The sequence below is a fragment of the Psammomys obesus genome, unplaced genomic scaffold, assembly GCF_907164565.1.
Source record: "Psammomys obesus unplaced genomic scaffold, mPsaObe1.curated_primary_1811, whole genome shotgun sequence".
Taxonomy (NCBI): Eukaryota; Metazoa; Chordata; class Mammalia; order Rodentia; family Muridae; genus Psammomys; species Psammomys obesus.
The window spans coordinates 1,516,224-1,543,167 of NW_026594462.1; positions in this window are offsets into that span (position 1 = coordinate 1,516,224).

Sequence of the window (26,944 nt, forward strand, 5' to 3'; positions counted from 1 at the left end):
CTTACCCATGGGGTGGTAATTCTGATAGTCTTGAGACTGAGGAGGATTATGTTGAGTTTGAGTCCGCTGTAGACTCATAGTTAGACTCTGGAGAGAGAGACAGAAATAGACACACACACCACACACACACACACACACTTGCTGAGGACAGATGTGGAGTGGTGGAGTGGTGGAGTGCTCATCTATCTTGCTTTAATTCTCAGTTTAATCCCTAGTGACATTCACCACCACCCCCATGGAGAAATCACAATTATTTAGCTGAACATGGCGGCCCAAATCTGCAATCCCAGAGCTCAGGAGGCTGAGTCAGATAGATTACTGCAAATTTCGGGGTCAATTTGGGCTATATAGTAATTTCCAGGGAGATCAGAAAGTCAAAGTCCGTCTCAACGAAATGGGAGTTTGAGGTTAGCCTCAGCTACATGAGACCCCTCTGACCTCCAGGCCAAAGTGCCTACAGCAAAGTCTCACACTGCAGCAGGAAGAACACTACAGAGATGCACAGAAAGTGCTACAGGCGCAGTGGAATTGCATCACAGCTTGAGTTTCTCCTCTGACTGCCCCCTCTGGCAGAGAACTCCCAGACAGTTTCATTCCACCTGGCAAGCCACTTTGTGGAACCCAGTTCCACTGTGGTGTAGGTACCTGTGCGTGTGTGTGCTATGCTCAAACCTCCCTAGCAGGCTCCAGTAGCTTAAGGGCAAGGAATAAGTCCATCTCTATATTAGGGATGGCATTTAATGAGGTGACTCAATACCTGTTAAGCAATAAAAACATCAGTCTGCACAGAGCCTAAGGTGTGGCCTGCTGCTGTTCCAGCCCTGCCTGGCAGTCCTTTAATCTCTAGAGTGGGTGGAAACTGTCCTAAGATGCTCTTCCTCCACGCCTCCACACCCTCTTTTTCCTTTATCTTATTCTGCCCATGCGTGGGGTTGAACTTCCCCTCAGGACAATTAGCACAAATAAATACAGCTCTTCTCTCTGCTTTTGTACCTCAAACCCGAAGGACATGGTTCTACAGTGAATGCAGTCTCTACTCCCCATTGATAGTCTACAAAAAGCCACTGCAAAGTCTTTTCCAAGTCCTAGATCTGTACAATTTAAATCAAACTAGTCTCCTCAACTCCAAAGGAAGTGGGCGGTTGGCCAAGATAAGATCACAGCCTAGCAATCTGGGCACAAATATCTTATGTGTCTTGAAGAGGGCCTCTGGATTTTATCAAACGCAGAAAATGCACTTGGTGGAAAATTGAGTTTCAGCCTAGAGAACCACTTGGTCTTGCAAAGGGCAATTACTCGGAGGCCCGTGCACAGAAGTGTTACCTTCTCCTTGTTTTGGTGTCTAAACCCAAAGCAACATCCCCTATTATCCTTCAGCTTCAAAGATTAACTACCCCACAACTACTTTGTCTTCTTGAAGTTGATACCTAACACTGTTCCCTCAGATCGATCTGCTCCCAAAACTTAAAAGCGGCCAGGAAATCTCAAGCCCCTGAGATTTAGCAAGTCTGTGTGGCATGCCTCAACTGCAAACTCTCTCACTCAAACCATAATCCCCTTTTACTATCTCAACAGAGACAGAAGATGAAAAAAAAAAAAAAGGATTATATGCACGATAAAACCATAGGGTGTTGAAACCTGAAATCCTGCATCCACTTCTCAATTCCTTCACTAACTCTCAGGAAAACATTAAGAGGAATGTTTTATATCTGTTTATCCCTTTCTGAAGTAGGTTTTTATGAAGCTGTGTTGACTTGGTATGGCATGATGTCTAAAGTCTTCCTTAAGCAAATAAGAAGTAGGGAGTCTCCTTCAACTCAATAGTTAAGTACACATCTTGGTATTATTTTGTCTGTCTTTTATGTGCCTCAGGGGCTGTCTTACACATTGTTGACAATGGGAACCCCATTATTAAAGTGAAAACATTTCCATTTGTGTACAAAAAGGTCACGTGATCATCACAAACAATCCCTAATGCAAAACCCTAGCAGCCTGGAGAATCTTTTCATCTCATACAGGATTCACATTGCCTGCAATGTGAGCAGTCTACAAACCTAATCTAATAAAATTTCCAGATGTTGATCACTTACCTGAAATACTTCTAGCTTGATGTGGATGGAGACTGAATCTTTGATGTCATCATGCTAGAGAGAAGAGGATCTCTATGAAAATACTGAGTGCTACCATCTCAGCAGACAATTAGCAGGGATGGTTTGACTTCACTCTCTTTGGAGTGGTTGCAGTGGTTTGAATAGGGATGGTCCCCAAAGACTCATGTGTTTCCATGCTTGACCCATGGGAGGTGACACTGTTGCTATTATGAGTTGTGTCCTTGTTGGAGGAAGTGTGTCATTGTGGGGGCGGGCTTTAGGGTCTCCTATGCTCAAAGTTCTGCCTAGTGTGGAACACAGTCTCCTCCTGGCTACCTACAGATCAAGATGTAGAACTCTCAGCTCCTTCTCCAGCACTATGTCTGCCTGCACACTGCCATGCTTCCCACTGTGATAAGGGACTAAATCTCTGAAACTATAAGCCAGCCCAATTAAATGTTTTCCTTCATAAAAGTTGCTGTGGTCATGGTGTCTCTTCACACCAATGGAAACCCTAACTAAGATGGTGGCCAAACTGCTATTTTTAAATGCCCTTTTTGATCTTTAATGATACCTTAGGTAGATCCTACAATTGGAGAGGTCATTTTTAGTGATTACTCTCTAGGTCAATTTAAATTTCATTCTACTTTGGTTTGGCATAAGCCATGACTAGGCAAAATTATTACTTGGCTTTTAACTAGGAAGGTGGGGGTTCTATTTTCTCTTGTTCCCGGTTCCCCTCCTTCATTGAGGAAACTGTTAAGGTCAGAAAAGTGATTGTCTCCCTTTACTATCTGCTGTGACAGCTTCTCTGGCTAAGTCACTAGGTCTTTGAATTTGCCAGATGGCCTTACAGGACTTGTTCCATGTATAGCTTCCCTGATGGCAGAGCTTCCGATTACCCAAAGTGTTACCAAAGCCATTACCAACAGTACAGATAGCCCAACTCAGGCCCCACAACTACTCATAACATCACTCTACTCTGAGTGAGTGTGCTTGCCCTTACCAAACTACACATAGGGCATAATAGCTGTTCCACTAGTCTCCAAGTCTCCAAGTCTCTCCTCCTGTCTTTCCTCTGTGTTCTGTTTCCTGCCTTCCAACCTAAAGATGGGATGGCAGGCCTGCCTGAGCAGACCACCAACCAAGAAAGTCAGTGCTAGGCTTGCTTCCTAGCAGACATCCCATTCTTGTGGTTAAGTCTGGGAATTTCCCCTGGAATATTTTTTAAGGTAATTTTTTTAAATTTTATTAGATACATTTATTTTTTTATTTTATGTGTATGAGTGCCCTGTTTACATGTACAACTATATGCCAGAAGAGAGCATCAGATCACTTTATACATGGTTATGAGCCACCATGTGGTCACTGGGAATTGAACTCAGGATCTCTAGAAGAGGAGACACTGCTCTTAACCACTGAGCCATCTTTCCAGCTCTTCCCTCTGATTTTTTTTATATGAAACGGAGTGGTGTGCCTTTCTCATCTTCTGCCTGTCCCAATAATCTTACACAGATAGCAGAGCCTCGGGTGGATGCAGGAGAGGGATCACTGGTGGCACATCTGTCAGACTTGCTTTCTCTCTCTAAATTCTGCAGGGAGGACTACCAGATGTCCATAGCTGCTCTCATAAGCCGGGGAAGTTTCTCATGCCTTCTCTTGGATCTGGAACCCTGAACATCTGCTATATGATAACAGACAGAGTCTAAATCATAACAAACTCAACACTAGAGATTAGACAGCTTATCCAGACATGAGAGGAACAGTGTGAAACACTTATGGAAATAAGTCTCATACTATTTAAAAGACTATTCTCAGGCTTATACAAAATGCAATGTGACCCTCAATTCTACCTATTATCTATTCCCACCAAAGTTTTTGTATCCTTACTTTGTAACTGTTCATTTGCCCACAAGACATTAAGATGTTTCTGCCTATTTGTTAAAATTACATTTTTGGGCATCAGGGTATATAGCTCAGTTGGTGAGGAGCCTGTAGCCTGTGAATAACCATGAATTTGATCCCCCAGAACTACACCCCCCAAAACTGAATTTCTGTTGTTTTTCTAATTTCTGCCTTTGACACTATTAACTTTTGCTACTGTATTCCATACAGTCTCACTAGTAAACTTCTGTTTCTGTTATTTATAAAGATTACTTTGAGGATGGGGAGATGGCTCTAATGGTAAAGTGCCTGCTGTGAAGGCATGAAGACCTGAGTCCTGAAGCCGCCACCCACAGAAAAAGCCAGATGCGGTGGTATAGCCCTAACACTGGGGAAACAGAAACAGGAGGATCCCTGGAGCTTGCTGGCTCCTTAGCCTGACTACACTGGAGAGTCCAGGCCAGAGGATAAGGTAAAGAGTCATAAAAAACAAACATCAACATATGCCCTACCTACACACACAAACACAAGCATAAACCATATACAGACACATATATGCATGCATATACATGTGCACAAATGCAGGTCTACACAATCCAAACACACACAAAATTAGAAAGATGATTTCAAGTACATTCTATACTGTTTTGAGCTATAAAGTCCATTATTACCTTAAGGAAACAAACCTTTAGCTTGAAATAATTTTAAAATAATGACTATTCCCAACTTATCTTAACTGTTTTAATCATGTTGTCTGCTCAATGGGATTTTGCCAAAAAGAGGGTAGACATTCATTTGTTCATTTGTGAGTTTCCAAATCCATCTTTATGTTACTTTGCCTGTATAATCATCTCACCTAGTAAGACAAGTACTTTTATCTCCCTTTTAAAGAGGCAAGCATTCAGATACTAAAGAACTGAAAAATACCCTGAAATCCAATAGCTAGATAGGAGAAAAAACAAGATGGGGAACTTTTCCTTTATCTCAAGATCAGAAAAGAAAGAGGGGGAAAGGGAGGAAAGGATGGAGGAAGGGAGGGAGAGAGAGAGAGGGAGGGAGGGAGGGAGGGAGGGAGGGAGGGAGGGAGGGAGGGAGAAGGAAATTGCTTGAGTGGAAGCTGAAGAAATGGCCGACATCGTTTTGTGGATGTGCAGATTCCCAAATGAGCTCCCACTTTCTATTACTTACAAATTGGATTCTAGGAACTGGTCCCTTAATTTCCCAGGATTATAACAATGTGCTATTTTTAGATACACCAACGATTATTTCTTCAAATCATTGCAGCAAACCATTTTGGAAGATAATAATGGCATTGCAGTGTCCCTGGTCATTTTTGGTATAATGATAGATCAGCACATTTCTCTCACATTATCCCTAGTTTAGGAACGCTGAGAGTAAACTTAAGAGATTGAGTAATTTATTGTAAATCTCACAGCTAAAAAGATCACATTTGAGACTCTAATCAGGTCTCTCACTTTTGACCCTATGTGGTCTTCAGTCCAATGGGTTAAATCTCCTGTGACACTTAGCCCGTTACATTGGACAGACAGCTACTCGCTTTTCAACTTGTGAGGTTCTAACGTATACCTTATCTTCTTTGATTTCTCCAGTGGGCCCAGAGGTAAGATAAGATATGTTACCTGTTTTAAAGATGAGGAAATTGAAGATTAAAATACCTTACTTGTCAAAGGCCTTCCAATTAGAAACTAGTAGGCACTTGAAGCCAGACTTCTGACTTTGACTTTGCCTCCAGTTGACATTCTCCTCTATTGCCCAGCAATTTCACCCTCCATAGCTCGAGTCCTTATCCTTTAGTTAAAAGCCCAATAAAACCAATGGGAGGGAAGATGAGTAAGACAAGGCCTTGACTCCTAACTGTTCATGAAGCTGAAAATCCCTGGAAGAGGACTCACATTTCCTGCTTTGCCCACAGGTATCAAGGAAACTAACCACATGAATCACTTGCTCTAGAGCCCAGCAATAGAGTGATGCATCGCAAAAAAAAAAGGGGGGAGGGGGCTGAAATATCTTGTTGAACAGCAAAGAAAATTGAAGCTGCTTCAGTTGAAAACCATGCTGTGTGGGTGCTTGAAACGGAACTCAGGTTCTCTGGGCGAGCAGCAAATGGCAAGTCACCTCTCCAAGGCCCAAAATGCCATTTTGGAAGAAGTGAGACTAGACACTGAATCTTCTAGTACCTTGGTCCTGGACTCTCAGGATCCAATGGTGAGGGATTTCTGTGAATTATAAATTGAGTTATTGTGAATAATTCCATGAGGTTTTTGTTTGTTTGTTTGTTTGTTTGTTTGTTTTACAGCAGCAGAAACAGACTGAGACAGACGGAGAATTTCTCAGACATCTCTCAACATCTCAAAGAAAGCTCGCACATGTGGCTACAAGATAAAGGCTGGCAGTGTGGAGATCTTGACACCTCCATCAGTCAGCGCGGGCAAGAGATTCTGACAGGCAGGTCAGAAGCGGCAGAAGACTCAGACTTACTGTGATACAATGATGTATGTAGCCCTGCCATGACAGCCCTGACCTCAAAGGTTCTCCTTCAACTAGCGCTGGCAAATGGCCCTCATGTGGTAAGTTTACTCTTTTTTCGATAGAGGTGGGATACAGACATATTCATTACTTCTCTTATGGCTTTAGAATGAAAACAGCAGCCAAGCAGTTAAAACTTGAGCTGCCTTGAGAGAGATGGCTTACCTTCAGACTACAGAAAAGAAGGTGCCCAACTAAAAACATCTAGAACATGCCTTACCCCACACACACACTCCAAAGTACAACAGATCTTTTTAGACCCCAAAGTGCAGCAACTCCTCTTAGTTTCTACCCCTAATGCTTGGCTTGAGAACAAGCCTCTAGCAATGGTCCTCTGGGAGACATTACAAATCCAAGCTAAAATGCATATACAAGAAAAGAGGTTAACAAATTGATAAAAGGGTGTATGTTTGGGACTCGTGTTTTTGCATTACCCAAGATCGACCCCACAGCCATGAGCAAGCTAGGCAAATGCTCCATCAAAAAACTGCACTCACGTCCACTAAACACTATTTCATATTTTGCATAGCAAGCCTGGAGGAAAGAGCTAAATCTTACATAATGACAATGACTAGCTGTGTAGACCTGTGAGACACCCATTCCTCCATATAAGGAAACCAAAGCACCAAAAAAAAAATGAATAATTTGTTCAGCATTGGGTCAGTGAACATTCAAACCTGACTTCTAAACTGTACCACCAACTCAAATAAACCGGTAGATGCCTCAGGAAGGAAGTGGCCACGCTGTGGCAGGAATATCCTCCCATCAAACTTAACACTTCAAGGGGTCATAACCTTTGAAATGGTATAGTGTTCTAGTTTCCACAAAATATGGGTAAAGTTGTATTTTGAAGGAAATGTTTACCAAAGACCAGATTATAGGTGAGTTCAAGCGGCTGATTAATAACAGCCTCCAATCACCTGAAGAGCTTGTCTTAGTTTCATTCTCTACTGCTGTGATAAAATACTCTGAGAAAATCTGTTGAAGGGAAAGAGTTTTATTTCCTCTCACAGTGTAAGAAGACAGTCCATCCTTCTGGGGAAGTCGTGCGGGGGGGGGGGGGTTGGAGCTTAAGTGAGCTGTTCCCATCACATCCACAGTCAGGAAAAGAAAGCAATGAGTAGGTGCACAGGTCACTCTATTTTTAAATAGCCCTGGATCCCGGTCAAGGAATGATGCTACCCAGAGTAGGCAAATCTTCCGGCCTCAACTATGCAATCGAGATACTCCCCCGGAGGCACTGTCAAAGGGACCCCACTCTGGTGATTGTAGATTCACCAAATCAACAGCTGATACAAATCATCACAGAGTTATATCACTTACAAGTTTTGTATCACCAGCTTGGAAAGGTATAGCCAAGACTTGGTTTGTTTGTCTGTGGGCAGGGTGTTTGAGACAGGGTCATCTAAAGCCTGGGCTAGCCTGGGCTAGCCTCAAACTCACTAAGTGGCTAAGGATGACGTTGAACTCCTGATCCTCCTATCTCCACCTCCCAAGTGCTGGTACTACAGGTGTACTAACACGCCCAGTGATGGCTAGGCTACAGAACTGCAATTTGGTAATGCTAATGTCGCAAACTAAATTACCTGTAAAATAAGATTATCTGTATCTACCCGAGATGGGTCTGTATCCAGGTCTACTGGATAACTGATAAACCTCTCTTATTTAATCTTCCCATATTGCTCAAAAACCACCAGGGAAATAAGAGGGCTTTTGAGCTCCTGACAGTGGGTCAATCAATGAAACTACCCTGTTAACATTTCACCTGGAAATTGTCTAAAATACCCCTTAGAACTTCGTTAATAGTATATGGTATATTACCCCCTTTCTAGAGACCTAAAACCTTTCTTTTTCTTATCATTACTCATATTCAGATTAATATTATTAAGTATTCAGATTAATATTTCTTCATGAAGGAAGAAATATAATCTTCAGGCATCCATTCTTATACCAATTTGGTTTGTAAAGTAAGATTTTCAATTCATTTCATATACATCCCATACTAAGTACATGGCCCAAGGATTAAAGCCTATCCCCAGGCTTTACTCAATGTCTTGTGTTAACGTCTTCTTAAAGTCATATTTGTTGTATACAAAACTTGAGGCTAAAGAAACAATGTGCTTACCCCTGCTTCCTGCACAGGATTTGAGCATTCACAATGGCAAAGTAAGAAGCATTCTATTGGGAGGAAAGGGCCAGCTCTTCCCACACTATTCGCTTCTCTACACTTTACAGTAAATGAACTTCAGATGAAAGCAGACAGAAGTGACCTGAGATGGTATCCAAGACCATGGTGCCTGTAATGAGTAATGCAGACTGTCAACTTGACGGGATCGGGAGTCATGTTGAAGACAAATCTGTAAGCATATCTGGAAGTGAGTTAACAGGTTGGTTTAACTAAGAGAGAACGACCTGCCCTAGCGGGAGACAGCATTCATGGGCTCGGGTTCTCACACTGCATAAAAAGAAGAAAGCTGGGCAGAAAAGGGCACTCACTGTTGTCTGCTCCTTGAATACAGGCATAATGTAGCCAGCCATGCTCCTGATCCCACCGCACATCGTCCTTGCCCTGAGAGCATCTATCCCCTCAAACTGTACGGCTAAATAGACCCCTTTCTCCCTTAAATTGCCTTTGTTGTGCTTTTTTGTTATTGCAGTGAGAGGGGTAGCTAATATATGCCTGGTGGGGAACGGTAGAAACACACGGTTAGAGAATTAGCAGAAATCCTGCAGAATTGGATACATAAGCATTCAAAGAGTTTTGCTAATACATATCCCCCTCAAATTCCTAACACATTGGCACAGAGACAGGATGAAGAGCAGGTGTATTAACACTGGGTCAATTAGAAGAGTATCAGAAAGCCTGTTCAAGATGACACAGAACTTCATGATCTGCTTTTTGGATATTAATCTTGACTGCCAGCTTGAAAGAATTTGGAATCACCCAGCACATGAAACTCTGGGGCATGTTTGTGGAATGTTTTCAGAGAGGTTTAACAGGTCAGGAATCCAGCCTGAATGCAGGCAGTAGCATCCCATGGCCTAGGGTCCCAGATTTATATAGGAAAGGAAAAAAGCAAAAACGCCAGCATTCATCTCTCTCTGCTAGGAAGCAGGGTATGCCATCACCTTCCTTGACATGCGGACTGTACCTTCAAACCAAAGGCCAAAATCAGCCCTTCCTTCCAAATTAAGTTGCTCTAGCCAGGTACTTATCAAAGCAACATGAAACATAACTATTAACTACTACTGGTCATGCTCCATATTAAAAAACATTAAAAAAAATAAAAACAGGAGACCAAGGACTATGCATGGAGAGGACCCCCTGATCAGAGGAGGCCCATAGGCTCCTCAGTTGCCAAGTGGGTTCCCTCATAAGGGGTGCAGGGGCTGTCTCTGACATGAACTCAGTGGCTGGCTCTTTGGTCACCTCCCCCTGTGAGGTAAAGCCATGCCAGGCCACAGAGAAAGATGATGCAGCCAGCCTTGATAAGACCTGATAATCTAGGGTCAGATAGAAGGGGAGGAGGTCCTCCCCTATCAGGGGACTAGGGAAAGGGAATAGGGAGAGAAGAGGGAGGGGGCTGCAGAGGGGATACAAAGTGAATAACTTGTAATACATAAATTAATTTAATTTAATTTAAAAATAAACAAGAGAATTAATGGTAAACTCTAAGTGCTCAATAAAATTATTGAAACCATCTGAATAGGGCTGACCTACTATGAAGTTATTGCCAAACTAAAAATCCAAAGAAGGACCCTGCTTACAACCCCACACAAGACTAGGGCACTGGGGTAGATTTACTGGGCCAGGATTGCAATAATGCCTCAGGACTATCAGGGGGACAGTCACCGGACAGAAGCCTCAGAAATGTGGCAGATTTGCAAAGCTTGTGGTTTTGGTCCCTGAACCAATGTCAGAAAATAAGTCACTTGTACTGACAGTGAAGAATGGGCAAGGGAGTAAGGAAAAAAAAAAAAAAAAGAGGGAAAGAGAGAGAGAATCCACGAATTCCAGAGACAGAACTCTGCCTTTGTGAGCATCATGATTCCCTTGCCCCACCTCTTTGTCTTCTGCTTTTTTTTTTCTTTTTTTTTTTTTTTTATGACAGAAGAAACAATAGCTAGTGCCACGGAAGCCATTTTCACAAGCCAAATGTCAAGTGAGGACTGTCAGGGCTAGGGCAAAATTAAAAGTGATGGAGGGAGAAACAGCTCACACCATCTAACTGCTCTAGGCCCAGGGAGATTGCCCTTGGGGGTGGAAGCAGTATGTCCACTTACTGTCAGTGCTAGAGGCAGGAATCCCGGACTGAGGCAATGCCACTTCATGCTTTTCATGTTGCCATGTACATCAAAGAGAGTGAGCCAGAAGATGTAGGTGTAGGTGTGTGTGTGTGTGTGTGTGTGTGTGTGTGTATCCATGTAGGAGCATCCATGGAGGTCAGAGGTCAGCACTGGTATCTTACTCAATTGCTCTCTTTATTGAGACATGGTCTCCCTGTCAACCTGGAGCTGATTCGGCTAGACTCGCTGGCTGGCCAGGGAGTTTCTAGGATCTGCCTGTTTCTGCCTTCCACTGGATTTACTGAGCCACACCACCACACCGCCTTTTGCGGGGGTGTGCTGAGATCCAAACTCAAGTTTTCATGCTTGAGCGGTAGGTCCTTTACAAACGAGTCTTTTTCCTGGCCCCTAGAAGGAACTGTAACAACTCACCATGTCTTTGATGTTGTTTTCCTGCGCTGGAAGCACATGCTCTCTCCAGAGCTCCCTAGAGAATCCACACTGCAGGAAGGTAAGTGATAAACTCCCTTCTTCTTTTCCTAATCACTGGCAGGTACTTCTCTCCAGCCTCCTGGTGGTTGATCTGTTGGGTTCCCCCTCCCCAACCACTTGCAGTCCAATTTATGAAAATCAGCAGTTGAGTTGATAGCAGGGAAAGAAGCTCCAGGTGTGGGGGAGAGAAAGCTCCCCACAATTAGCATTTTCCCTCTGAAATATCATCACATCCCTGAAATATTGTAACTCAAGTGCCCTTAATTTTCTGCACATTCTCATTTTGCAGTGTGAACAAGATCTTCCAGCACAGGAAGAGTCATCTCATAGGAAAAAGACTAGCAACCTGGAGGGCTCTATGGAACCACTTGTCTTAAAAACCCAGGCTCTCAGGCACAGACATGGCTATAAATATGACTCTAAGTTCAACAGTCCAGGCTCACAAGCGCAGTGCGGCATGAGCGCAGAGCCCCACCCTACTCTGCCAGAAACACGCTAAGAGTTGCTGCTAATGAGCAGGTGTCTCGGAATAGAGTACCACTTCTAGTTTAGTCAGAACCACCGTAGATGTCAAATTCAGATTGTGTGTGTGTGTGTGTGCGCGCGCGCGCGCGTGTGTGCTACCTGCCTTATGACTTTGTGACTCAGGAACTCTCACTGAAACTGGAGTTCACCATTTTCAGGCTAGGCTGATAACCAGCAAGCTCTAGGGATCTACCCCCCACCACCTTCACCATTACTTTTTCTATGGAATGAGATGTTTATGGAACCTTTGGTACAAACTTCAGATTAATGCTACATTGAAACAGGAGTGCCTTCGATAAACTGGCAGTTTTCCAACTTTTTAACTATCCCCAAAATATGTACAGTAACAGACAAACCTCATCCTAGACCTACTGGGTCAAAGAGAAGGACAGATAAGGAAAACCCACAGGACTGAGTACTGCATGGTAACAAAAAGTGTGGAGGACACTGTGATGAAATGCCAGTGGCTCCTCCCCACTGCTTCCCAGATGAGGCTCATGCCCTAAGTTGGAAATAACAGAGTGAACCCTTGCTGAGCATTCCTGTCACTAAATGTCCTTTCTGTCTGACACTTCCCATATACCAGTGACAAGATTTATTTCCATCAGTAAACAAGGAGAACGGGGTCACTTGGGAAACCTCCGTAGTCTAAGGTAAACTGTGAAAGGCAAAACAACTAAGCACATGGATCAAAAATATCACAGTCTTTATCCCACAGGTCCAGGGTATAGAACCATGTGTGGTTTTGAAAATAGTTTCAAATTCTGCCTTCTTACCATGACACAAAAGCATATTTCTTCTTCTCTAATAATAATAATAATGCAAAGATGCGGGTGAGTTTTAAAACAATAATTTCTTGGGGTTAAAAAAATGATAATAATTGTTAATGATGATGATGATATCATGATCTACATTAAAACTGATAAAGTGTGCCCAATTTGGAAAGAACATTTGCAGAAACAAGCATGCTCTTTGTCTTGGAACAGGGAACTGTACAGTGACCCTCCGCTTTGCTCCCGTAAGACAAAGATGTGCAACAGAATGAACATGAACAAAAGAGGGCAACCTGAGGATGAGGCTGACGCTATAGACTAGACAGGGGCAGGTGGCTCTCGGGAAGGAGATTGCACATCTATGGTGTCAGGCAGGCTGCAGAAGAATACCCGGTCAAGAATGCATCAATGAGCTCCAAACGCCTTCACACACCTTGACTTTACTAAGCAGGAACACATGGATCCACCCTGAAGACAAGCACAGTGCTCAGTGAGTATCTAGCTCACCTGAAATTTAGTGAAGAGGGGACTGCTGACACAGGCTGACAATTTCGTAGAGTAGGCCATCCCCAACAAGAATGACCAGAGAGCCACAGGAAATGGAAAGGAGGATCCAGGCCATTCTATGAAAGACAACACTCCCTCGCTTCCTCCCATTTTAGCCAAGTAAAATAGCCCACTGAGCACAAATGAAAGAAGTTTTCAGAATGAAGAACCCATAAACAAAAAGAATAACAAATCATAAATAAAATCATAGAGACCAACAAGCAGATGATCGCTAGCATGGGTAAGACTGATGGCTAACACCATTGTCAACTCATTAGGACCTAGAATCACCTGGCAGTTTCTAGATGACTTATCTGAGGTTAAAAGGTTATTAACAAAGGTCAGTGTGGCTACCATGACTCGGTGGGAAGAGTACAAGCCTTCATCACTCTCTGCTTGCTTGACTGTGGATGCAATATGGCCCACCCTGCCTCCCTGGGATGAAGGGCTATACTTCAAACTATGAGTTGCTTTCTACAGGTATTTTGTCCCAACAACAAGATCAGGAATGAACTCTAAACTCTAAACAGCCATGAACTCTAAACTAGCAATGAGGAAGACAACCATCCACAGGCTTCCAGGTTCTCTAAACTTGGGGGGCCAGGCCACTTCTATAGAAATGCAGAATCCCAGGCCACACCAACTTAAGTAAACCAAAGCATGTCTGCTAACAATTCCCCAGATGCTTCCTATTAATTTTAAAAGGCTCTCTTTGAGTTCAGTCTTCTTTGCTTTTAAACATGTATCAGTTTTTGAGTTCCAGGAAATCCAAATTCAAAGAAAAGAACAGTAAGAGGGATTTTACTCACCATATGTTAGAGCCAGATTAGAAGATGCCTGCAAGAGAGACACAAATACCACAAATTAAGAAATAGAATTGGACTTGGTTTAAGATGTGTTGGTTGTACTGACATTACAGCAATTGTTTTATTATAAGGTTTTATAGCTTTGATTTCACTTAACTTGTAGTGCAATGGCATACAATTTTATAATTTTTATTGCATATATGAACATTGAAAACTAGCCAAAGTAGCCAACTGGTTTTACACTCTCACTTATGAGTCTAAGATTTATTTTATTCACGTGTAAAGATAGATAGATAGATAGATAGATAGATAGATAGATAGATAGATAAATAGATACACAGATACAGATAGATACATAGATAGACAGATTTGTTTGTGCAAGTGCCTATAGAGGCAAGAAGGGGCATAAATCCTTTGGAGCAAGGAGTTACTACATTTGTGAGCTACCTGATATGGATGCTGGGATCCAAACTCCAACCCTTTGCTACAGCAGGAAGCTCTCTTAACCAGTAAGCCCCAAATTTGTGAGATTAAAAGTGATATCAAGAGTTTTTCCTCTATGTCAGGACATAAGCACATCTGTACTATCAGCCATCTGGAAGTGGACACAGGAGGAGGAGGGGTTCAAGGCTAGCCTCCACTACATCGGCACTTCAAGGCTATTGTGGGTTGCATAAGACCATGTTTCCAGCATAAATTAATTTTTAAAAATAGTCTTTCTTTTTTCGTTTTTTGGTTGTTTGAAACAGAGTTTCCTCAGTGTAGTCCTGGCTGTCCTGGAACTCACTCTGTATGGAGACCAGGTTGGTCTTGAACTCAGAGATACTCCTGCCCACGAGTGCTGGGATTAAACGCATGTATCACCACTCCCAGACTTTCTTTTTGTAATCTCTTCATTTTTGACTATGTAAAAATGTACATGAAGTTTACAGTCATAATCTCTTTGAGTGCACCTCCACAGTAGTGTGAAAATCCTTCACATGACTTCATCATGACTACCATCATCTAAGACAGAACGCTTTGTCTTATAAAGTAGCACTTATGAAAGCATTCAAATTAAGATTTCACTCTCTCACCCCAACTCCAAGGCAACCTCGAATCTGCTTTTATATCTGTGCATTTGCCTGTTCTAGATTTTTCCTAACATGGCAATCATATGACACTTGTCCTTTTCAGTACAGTTCATTTCATAGGGCACCATGCATATGAAATACTTTCCTGCCTTTATTAAGGCCAAAAAATATTCTATTATGTGAGTACACTATAATTCATTTATCCATTTATCCCTTAATAGAATTCAAGTTGCTTTTCCCTTATTGACTTGTTTTCAAATTTACTTCTTTACTTACATATTAGTTTGTTTGCTTTGGTTTTTCAAGACAAGGTTTCTCTGTGTATCCCTGGCTGTCCTAGAACTAGCTCTGTAGACCAGGGTGGATTGCTGATTTATTTTCGAGGAAGGATCTAATGCAGCCCAGGCCAGACTGAAACTCACTATGCAGCTGAGGTTGAGGATGAATTTCTGATCTTCCTGCTTCTACCTCCTGCATGCTGGGATTACGTGGGTGTGCCAGGACGCCTGGTTTGAATGACATTGTGCATACCACGCAAGCATTCTACCAATGGAACAACGTGCCCAGGCCCCTCAATTCCTATCCCACAGCTTTTTGAAAAACTATCTAACCAAGATGATTGACATTTTATTTTTATTTAGAAACATGGAAACATGAGGATAGAAGTGAACTAACCACGAGAGCAAAGATGGAGGCAACTTCTTTGCTGCACATCTGAAAGCACAAACACAATGGCACCTTCCAAAAGAATCTAGATTTTTTTTTCCCAGTGTGGCTTAACACCCTTTCATGAAAGAAAGAAAGAAAGAAAGAAAGAAAGAAAGAAAGAAAGAAAGAAAGAAAGAAAGAAAGAAAGAAAGAAAGGAAGGAAGAAAGAGAAAGGAGGGAGGGAGGGAGGGAGGGAGGGAGGGAGGGAGGGAGGGAGGGAGGGAAGGAAGGAATCCTCCACTCACTACCTGGCAGGAAAAAGAATAACGAGAAGACTCTGTGTATTAGTGAATGCACCAAATTACAGACTTTTTTTTTTTTTTTTAAGCAAGCCAATTTTATTACTTTCAACCTATGGGAAGGTAAGGAACTGCCAAAGGAGCCCTTAGGCTCATATTTTAATGAACACAGGAGGATCGTATATAATTACCATATCAAGTGCTACTATGGAAATGGAGACTTCTGAAGTACTTAAGGACACTTAAAAACAGTTTATACTGAGGATTTCTAACACCCGACCACCAGCTCCACAAGGACGATATTACTTAGCTATTAATTTGCAGCTCTGGAGAAAGGCTTGCTGAGAGAACAGCCTATTTAGCCCAACATTGGGGATTAACAAATTTTATTATATTCTAATTTACAATGAAATTCTACAGTCTGAACAAATTTATGAGGAAAACTAAAAACCTCTAAGGGGAAAGAAAGGCACAGCAGATTGTGATATGCGAGTTTTCTGGGTGTAGATAAACACAAATTTATTTGCATGCTGCAAAACTAGTAGGAGAAAGGAGAAAACAATTTCCATGACCCAATACAAGCTTATGGGAAAGACAAAAGCCATAACACAACTAAATTAGTGTCATAAGAAAGGATGATCAAAGATAAAGGCAAACTATACAATAGAGTTATCATAAAGGCAAACAAACAAAAATGTCCCCAGAGCTCGACACTGTTTCGTGCTGGAAGGCTGTCTACCCTTCACTTCCAATGCTTAACTTCAAAGGTACCGGAAGCAAGAAATGTCTGCAGCGACAACTCACCAAATGATAGCAAAGAGACAAGCCATGCCTTCTCTTTCATTTGTTCTCCCTGAACATTTCTGAACTGACAAGTGTTCAAATTCATCAAGACCATTACTTCCCACCTGGGTTTGGCATCCTTCAAAGAGGCAGGGGAGGGGTGTCTTTTTCATGAATATTCTGCAGAGATGCAAACCAAGCAGCAGTGAAAATAAGCACAGCGCTCTCTTGGAAGCTGGACCTCTGCTGTATGGATGGGGCCATTTTGCACCTTAAGAAGTCTGTGAGGTTTTAGCAGTGTTCAAGAGGGACCAGGCGAGGTTCACAATTGTTTAAAACTCATCTGTTCCCATATCCTACGGCCCTATCTCTAAAGCTAGACAGGACAAAGTACTTGGTTTTCAACCAGCTTGGTTCTGAGAGCCATGGCAATTTTGGTATTATCAGAGAAGGCTGAGGTCCAAGGAAAAAGAGTGGTATGTGACTGTGGAGCATAGAGAGAGTAATGTGGCCAGGAAGAAAAGGTAAAGGGGGAGGTATCAAATTGCTCATTATTAGTTTTTATTCCCCATTTTTGGTTATTAGAGGACAAAAATAACACATTCTAATGCTCTCAGAGACCCTGATTATTCTATTTAATAACGTCAATAGTAAACACCGTTTAATTAACCGAAGACTCATCAGTTATTAGTGCTTGTCTCAAAGGACGGGGTCACCTCTGACAGTTGTCACCCACCTTCAGAGGACTCATTCTCTACGGCAGAAAAAAGTGAGCACCTGTTCCTATGCACAGCCCTTCCCGCCTTAGCTTCACCGCCTCCCCACTTCTTTAGAGTCCAAGTAGAAGAAACAGCATCCTTAAGACTGTCATCATTCGGTGGAAAAGTGTTGGCTACACCATGAACTCTAGATGCCTTGGCCTAGCAAGCAAATGCATTAGGGAGAAACCCAACCCTGGGCTAAAGGCACCTCTGCCTACGTCAGCATCCCCTCAGCCACCATGCTTTCTCACTTTACAGTCCTTCTAGGTTCTCTTTTGAGTTCTATCATCCTGTTCATCATTCCCTTTTATACTTGTGAAAAAACAAAAACAAAAAACTCTAGCCTCCTTCTGCACACGGATTTAGATATCATCTCCCCTTAAAGGCTTCTTCAGAGCCAGCTGTTATCCAGACCTCTTCGGGGTTCTTTGGGGAATTGTGCTGATTCCTGAGCAGTGGTACAGATTTCTCTTTTGTCTCAGAAGGGAATCTCATTTTGCATACTTCTGTCACAACACAGGATACAGCATACTATGCTCAATAAATGATTGATAAATCTATTTCAAAGAGAGCCCCAAATTTCCACCTGGTTCCTCTGCTCTGTTCTGGCAAAGCCCTGCCACTTCCTTGGTTCATGACCTCCCTGAATCACCTCCGTAAGCTCAGAAACCCTCTCCTCGTCACCGTCAGCACTTCTAATCAACTGCCAAGGCTATGCTGGGCACAAAGGATCCAGAATGTTAGGGTCAGCAAATAGATGCCTTTATAAATTATATTTCTTGAGAGTTTACAAGGTATTCCTCATACTAGTTAGCATTCCCATTTCTATAACAAAGCACCCCAATAAAAGGGTAGTTAAGGAAGAAAAGGTTTATTTCGGTCTACAGTTCAAGGAGCCAACTGGTCACGTTGCATCTGAAGTCCCCTAAAGAGTGAAAAGGAAGTAAGTTTGGATCATTAAACATCAAGGCCAACTTCCCTTGACCCACTTCCTCCAGGGAGGCTGCTCTCCCAAAAGGTTCTATTGCCTTCCCAAAGAGTAGCAGCTGGAGAGCAAGTGTTCAAAAACGTGCCTATGGAGGCATTCCACATTCAAACCACTACAACTCAGGCTCAGACCACTGGTCTTTCTTCTGTCTTCATTTCTCTGGCTCTGACAGCAAAGCCCACCTGCTCTTGCTTTTCAACACCACCTGTCCACTTCATGATGGGCATTTACTTCTAGTGTGAATCTAGAACTTTCTGGTACCCCCATGTTACGGTCTACTGAAACCGGGAGGGGTTATGTGCATTCCTGCTAAAGCACCATTCTTTGTTTTCATTTATTTGCTCAACTAAAACATGTTGAGCATCTTCCAAGGGTGTTCATGGGGGGGCGAGGGAACTGCCCACTGATTACTTGATCTCCACGTCCTTCCTCAAAGCAAGATTTCTAAAGCCTACATAATTACGAATCATTCTGATTTGGGACTCAGTGAAAGGCAGCATACATTTTTAGCTCCTAAGTGGAGCTCAAGGCCATATGTAGCCAAAGTGTAGGGATTATGTACCAAAAATAGACCAAGGAGAATCTATGTGGTATAATTGTGGATTTCTAAGTTTTGATCACTAAGCCACAAGAAGTGAGGATCTATTCAGAGCAATGGATTGCTTAGGAAATGCTCTACACTCCCCCACCCCCACCCGAATCACCACTTTCCCTTTACTGAGTTCTGAGACATTTCTCAATTCTTACCCTTTCTCTCCATGTTTCTCTATTAATGCAGTCCATTTGGCTATTTGTCCATTTTCTGCCACAAATGCTGCCTACCTTGCAGTACTGGTGTTTCCCCAGTACTCAGAGCTTTCAATGTGACATGTCTGTGCATCCTGGTGTCTGAGTTAATTCACAACAGCCATCAATAATGGAAAGCAAAGAAAACAGCAATGGGCAGGTTCATTTTCTTTTTTTTTTTTTTTGTTTTGTTTTGTTTTGTTTTGTTTTGAGGAGCAGTTTCAGACAATAAAACATGCAACTTAATGGGGGGAGGGGTTCTAAAACCCATAGGGATCCCATTTGGCCTGAGCAGAAGGAAAAGTGGTCTGTAAACTCCAGACACATCTGACAGGGAGCACTTGATGAGAAGGCCCTAACGCAGCATCCGGCTTTTGTTCATGTCTGTAAGCATCTTTTAGGAAAAAAAGGACCCCAAGTACAAGGGGAGGAAGCTGCTGAAACACGGATTTCTAATTAGCTCCCTCACATCACTGGAGGAAAAGGAAAATGGGTCTGGCTACTGTTTCCTTAGAACTTGCTACTGTTTTATCTGAGGGTGAGGCGTGAACACAGCCTCCTAAAAGCTGTGTCGTGTACTTGGGTTCAAAAGTTCAGCGATATCTGGACAAAGGGTAGCCCTCTCCTCAGGAAGGACAGTCTGGAGACTGCAGATTGGACTGTGGGAATTGAATCCTGCTCCTCCCACACCCACCATCTGCAAAAGCTTGGGACTTTGCAAAGGCTCTGACCTTCAGGCTCAGAGTCTTTACTCAAACTGCACCTGCCCAGGATTAGGTTTCCTGCCACTGAATGATGGCTTCTTTCATTTAGTCTACAAACAGCTGTCACATGATCAAGTGGGAGCTGGACACAGGGAGCCAGACAGCCCCTTGCAAAACGGCTGAGCGGGACACCCACCGACTTGGGTGATTCATCTTCAAAAACCTATTCCTGAAATGCTTTTGTGTGTTGATATCACTTCTTGTTTCAGCTCACAGATAATTACAGCCTGCCAGAGACACAGCTCTAACCTGGAAAGGAGACCATCCCCATGACTCATTAGAGTGCCTAAGGATGAATGAGACTCATTGTCTCTCCCTTTTCCCTTTGACCCCAAAGATTGCTAAATCTATGGTTTCTAACCTTGTGAAAACGAGGGGAAACTTGAAAGGGAATCCGGCAGCTCCCAGGAACATGAGCATTGCTGAGATCAGCTACACCTGCTGGAGGGACAGTTTGCTAATTCCAGTGATGTGCCTGCACTGGGAGGAAAACAGCCCGGACAGCCATTTCATCAGGGAGCAAAGAGACTCCTAAAGACATTCCACTGAAGACACAGCTCGAGGACGGTGGGGAGTCACAGGAGATTGGGTTACGATATGATGCGATTTGGCCCAACAGTCAGAGGCATACAGAGAAGTGTATTATTATGGTCACTCACAAGAAAAGTGAAATACTACAGAAAAAAACAAGGCTGCTTATGCAAGCAAACTTTATAACTAACTAAAGAATCATGACTCTCCTTCTAAGAGAGAGTCCCATATTCAACTGAAAGAGCTGTCCCTATGCACAAGTATTCCCAATGGTTAACGGAAACACATATAAAGACAGAACCAGTAGGGATGAAGGAATGACTGTCACAAATCTTCAGACATCCAGACTCAATTCAGCAGTGAGTGAAATTCCAGGCAGAAGCTTCCCTGCTGAGACCATCTCTCCCAAGTAACCAGAATACTATTTGGTTTTTCAGATACACACCTGGATCATGTCACAGTGTGTTCCTCCTACCCAAACATGTATGTGTGAGTTAACATGCTAGATCAGCACACATTAGGTGCAAAGACACACTGATTAAGATTTGACTGCCCAGCCATCAGAGATAGAGAAAGAAAATCAGGATTTAAGAAATCAATGTTAATGGATGAGGGAAATGGCTCAGTGTGTGATGTGTCAACGTGAGGACCCAAGTTTGGATTCCCCCGGTACTCGTGTAAAAAGCCAAGCGCAGAAGTGTGCGACTGTTATCATCCCATTGTTGGGGAGGGAGAGACAAGAAGAAATCTGGCACTAGGTGGTCAGGAAGCATAACCCAATCATGGTGTTTCGAGCTTAGCGTGAAGATTGATAAAGATACCCATATCTACATCTGCCCTCCTTCCACTGCACACTCATACATCCTCATACACACTTGTACACAAACGTGTGCGCGCGCACACACACACACACACACACACACACACACACACTTTTTTAAAGGCACTTTCCATTATCCAGCCCTTGTTTCAAACCCTGAAAGTGCCAACCTTGGCTCTCAGCACACTCAGATGTTGCAAGGCTGACAGGAAGGAATTCCTATCTTCTATACTAGCACTTAGTGTCTGCAAATGTCAACTGTGGTGCCCAGGTGTTGCAAAGCGTCTGTCTTCCTCTTAAGCAACAGCATGCGACAGACTGAATGCCTGTGGGTGATTACGGCAGTGCTCAAGTGAAGGCCAAAATGACAGAACACATGAGAAATATAATAATTCTTTCAAAATGTCCTAACTGAAGTGCCTCCTTTTAGATGACAAAATGGATTTCATACATTTCAGTTTAAAAAAAAAAAAAAAGAGGGGGGAGGGGGAACAGGCAGATCAGTTTATTTTCTGAGCACAGCATTAATGACAAGATGACATCACCAGCAGCCAATCAGAAAGCTCTCTGGTGTCTGGTGTTCTAACACCATTTCATATTTATGGATAAGCACCAGAAGGGTGTCAACCCAGAGCTGCATTCCCCTCCCTACTCACTTCTAAATAAAGTGCCTGCTTTCATTCAGCAGCCAAACTGAAAAGTTTTTTAAAGGGGATGGGGGAGGGGGCTCATAAAGGCTCTTCCTCCTCCTCACAGACTGTTTTCTGACGATCCTGAACAGTAAGTACAGGACTGGGGAAATGTCTAGGACCTGTCCTATTGCTACCTGCAAGGCTTGCCAATGCCCTTCAGAATTTCTGTGCAATCCTTCACCAGGGAGCACAGCCCAGGCTTCCTTGGCAAAGCCCTAAGCACTAAAGAAAGGGTAGGGGGCACCTTACAAAAGAAATGGGTGCTACTGACCACTGGATTTTAAATTATTATCTGGTTCCTATGACGTTTCCTAACCTCTGAAATAGTTTAGAAGAAAAATGAACCCTGTCCTAGTTAATCCCAAGTCAAGTCCAGACTGACAGCATAGTAGCACAACCTTCCATTCCACCAGTTCTGTGAAAGCCAGGGGTCTCCTGTGAACCCACAGAACAGAGCAACACAACAGAATCTTCATATGCTTCATAGTGGCTCGGCCCTAAACTGGCACCTACTTAGAGGTGTGGCAAGAGTATTCCTATTCAGTCTCAAACTAACAATGTCAACAGAAATTGAGAGTGCATTTCAAATTCTAGGAGGCATGAAAAAGGGGTCTAGCATCACATCTGGGAAAACTCCTGCTTAAAGACACTTTATATTCTTCTCTTACATTTCCCTGAACCCCACCTAGAGACTAATGCAGCTCTTTGTTTTGTCCACACCCCTGAGCAGCTGATGTCTCATCGGGGTCTCTGGATCAAGCTCAAAAGCTAGAATTATGGCATGTAATAAAGACACTTGGCCAAGCAGCAAAGGTGACACGATTTGGCCTACTGGCCTACTGCCAGGGGTGAGGGAGCCTGAGATGGTGTTCTTTTTCTAAAGACTGAACAATGCATAAGGAGAAAAAGCTAATAAGCTGCTAAATGTAAATTCAACATCTCCAAGCTCCCAGTGGTCCACCACCAACCAATCTGCCCCACATCCAACACCTACCTTGATGCCGAAAGCATCCAAATGAAATGACTGTAGCCTGGTCCATTTCATAATTAATTTGTTTCAAAGCTAAAAATTGCTGCTTAGATTCAAAGTGGAAGTAGAAGAGGAATAAGGCTCTTCACTCTTTGTGAGCACTAAATAATTCATTAAAATAATCTAATTTCTCTCAGATCTGCTTGTGCAAACCAAAGCGTAAAAAGTGCCCTGTCACATCTTGGAGTTTCTACACTTTAAACACAAGCCATACATGCTGCAGCCCTATTCAAATCTAAAGGTTCTTCATACAAGAAAGAGACAGTTGTGTGTGAAGCAAGGAAGAAAAGAATCTGACCTGCGACCTCTAAATCCTTGGGTCATGTGGGACAAAAGTGGGGGAGGGTGGTTATTGTTGTGTTTCTTAAGACAATTCATTTTAACAAGGCACAGTGGGGGAAGGGTTCCTCAGTACCCACGTGCTGCGAGCAACAGGGGCTGTCATTTTGAAAGTTATAAAAATTCACATCAAAGACAAAATAAAAAGCCAGACATGAAAATCAACTGCACACTCAACAAAAAAGGAACAAATTAAAATGCAGTATGCTGGAATCATAAATCCAAAAATAAATATGTAGACAAGGGCTTGGAAAAGCCAATCTCCCCAACACGCTTTCCCAATGCAAACGGAACCTCTTCCAAAAGCTACCTATTAGAAGGCCTTGTTATTACTCCGCTAATCTCAGTGCTCCGAGCTGGCTGGCAGAAGGGGAAACTAATTTGGATCATCCAAAAATCATTTACATTTGGTTTTAGTTGCATTATACGGGGGTGGCAAGTTGGCTACACATTTTCTTCCCTAATTAAGTTGAGTTTAGAATAATTTTAAATTTTATATTCCCTCAGCGCAAGCCAACCAAGAATTGCAGACAGTGGCCGGCTGGCAAGGGAAAAAAGCCAATCGTGGATTTCGTTTTTTAATTGTCATAGATAAGTTAGCCACACACAGCTAATCATGGTGACAGAATTAGCCTTAGCTCGGGGTGTAAGTGCTATAGGCATCCAGCAACATCGCACACATGCAAGCGAAGGTGTGACCAGATTTGGCCAACTGTGATATCAGTAAGAGAAAGACCATACATCAAAATGGCCCGGTTTTTTTTTTTTTTTCCATTAACACCACACCCCTTTTCTCAATATCCCATACTCATATCTTGATCCCTGCTCTAGTCTATCAAAAGGGAGTGTCACTGTATGCCAATTCTGATCCCAGAAACCATGTGCTTATCACATCAAGATCATAAGGCTGTTAGAATTCCTGCCTAGTGATTGGCTAGAGTAGACACAGGTAAGCCGGGCTGAAATCATATTCTTTATGAAGCACTGACAGATCCCATTGTCTGTGTTTATGTGCTCAGGCATGCACTTGCTTGACCGCTGCTCTCATGCCACACTCCTACTGAGCAGTCTGTATGGAAGTACACATAGTGTTTTTCTACCATTCTTTATCTCATGTAACCTTTGTCTTTTCACTCCAATTATCACCTTCTGTTCTTTTGTCCCGCCCCCCCCCAATATTGTTGTGTTCTTAATTTTTGTTTATTTATGGTTGTGAGTGGGCTGTAGATATGGGTTGGCACTGGCATGCCAGGTACCCTCATAAATCAGAAGAAGACACCGATTGAATGAATGCCTGGAACTGGAGTTACAGCTGGTTGTGAACCACCCTGTGAGTTCTGGGAACCAAACTCAGATTCTCTGCAAGTGTGGCAAGTGTTCTTTATCTCTGTGCCATCCCTCTAGCCCTCGTTTGTTTTTGAGACAGGGTCTCATGTAGCCCAGGCTAGCCTTGAACTTGTTATGTATGGGAGGATGGTGTTGAGCTTCTAACCTTCCTGCTTCCATCTCCCAAGTGCTATGATTACAAGGATATACTGCCATGGCCAGGTTCCTGCTTCATTTTCTTGCTATGTGATCTGTGTGGGAAATGCATAAACACATTCTGAGATTCATTAAATAAATAAATAAATAAATAAATAAATAAATAAATAAATAAATAAATAAATAACCAGATAGATAGATAGATAGATAGATAGATAGATAGATAGATAGATAGATAAGACAGACAGATAGATAAATGAGGGACCTTAGGAAGTTTGTGTGTGTGTGTGTGTGTGTGTGTGTGTGTGTGTGTGTGTGTGAAAATGAAGGAGCCCCTCAAAATATGAGACCACCATCATTAACTACAACTATAGCTCTCCCAATACTCCACTTTCACCCCACGTTGCAGGATTTCCTGTAGCCACCACCATTAGGAAAATAATTTAGTTTGAGATGGACTAATCCACGGACTTGTCAAATATGTATATAATCTTTGTTATTCATTTGATGCATACAAGAAGAAAATAGTTAAAACTTTAGGGAAAATAGAATTTAATACTTTTGGATATCTAGCTATGAAATTTTACTGGGAGAAAGAGAATGAGAGATGCACATTTAAAGTCTACTTGCTTACTTCCAGGCAGCACATCACATAGCTGTCATTATTCCACACAGGAAAGTTAAGGTATAGATTTAACTATGTAAAGACAGAGTAAAACCAATGTTACAGAATGAGGGAGAGGCTGGGATACAACTAACCCATCACCTTCTGTTTCTGAGCCACTTCCCCTAGTTTGCCAAGAGGCCACTCTATCATTGTCCCTCAGACAAACAATGGGACTGGATCCACTTGCAAAGAGAATGAGCTTCACCCAGCATTCAGCATCCTGTCCCCCCAAACAGGAAGTGAGTCACAGAGCAGAGGAAGTACCCTATCATTTTCAAAGGAAAAAGACACAGAACTTTAGAGTTGACTCCTTATTCTGAAACAATAAACTCCTACACTAAAGCTATCTTTTCTGTTTATAATGACCTGTGTCATTGTTATAAACATTTAAATCTAAACACTTTTCCTGTCCTGAAGTTTGATTTGACTTTCAGGTAAACAGGGTCTCATAATGGGAGTAGCAGATTCCTTGCCATATAATCTCTGTTACTTTTCCAGTTAACAATCTGTATCAAGTTATCATTGTGGCAAAGATTAGAGGAGGGTGTGGTTAAATCAACTTAATGAGCCGTGCTTTTCACACACAGATAGGGAAAAACAAAGGAGCAAATAGAATGCTACTCATCCTTGAAAAAGAAGATCCTGTCATTTGCAACAATGTAGATGAACTGGATCATACTATACTAGTGGTCGAACCAGGCACAGGAAACTCACTACTTGATCCCATTTTTATGAGGACTTAGAAGTAGCCAAAAGCACAGAATCAGGGAGTAGAACCTGAATACCAGAATAGGGCTGGGAAGAGATGGAGAGAGGCCAGACAAAGGGCCCAAGATTTGCCTCCTCTTAGGAGATACAGAGATGCTAAAACAAAACAAACAAACAACAAGGAGCCTATAATTAATACTGTAGTGAATAAAATCTGCAGTTAATATTCCAGTGCTGCAAGAAGGTGGAGTTCGTCCTAAATGCCTCCATGACAAAAGAAGCAGATGTTTTAAAAGAAAAAAATAAAGACATTTCAGAAGTCACTTTAGAGGTGATGGGTAAATGTGTCATCTTGATCATGACCACGACTTCACAAGCTTTCAGTCATTTCGACCCATTCAAGAATCACACAGACACACCTATGCTTAGCTTTATGCTCAGATCATGGGTCTTCAGAATGCATCGCAGTAAACAACAATCAATGGATTCATCAAGTTACACACTATACTGCAGTGCAATTTTTATACATCAGTCGTAGCTTAATAAAATGGCAAAACTGAGTACAGAAAAGGACTAGGCATGTATGCTGAAGATAAGTTGTCAATGCTTCTTTTCCGTTTTCT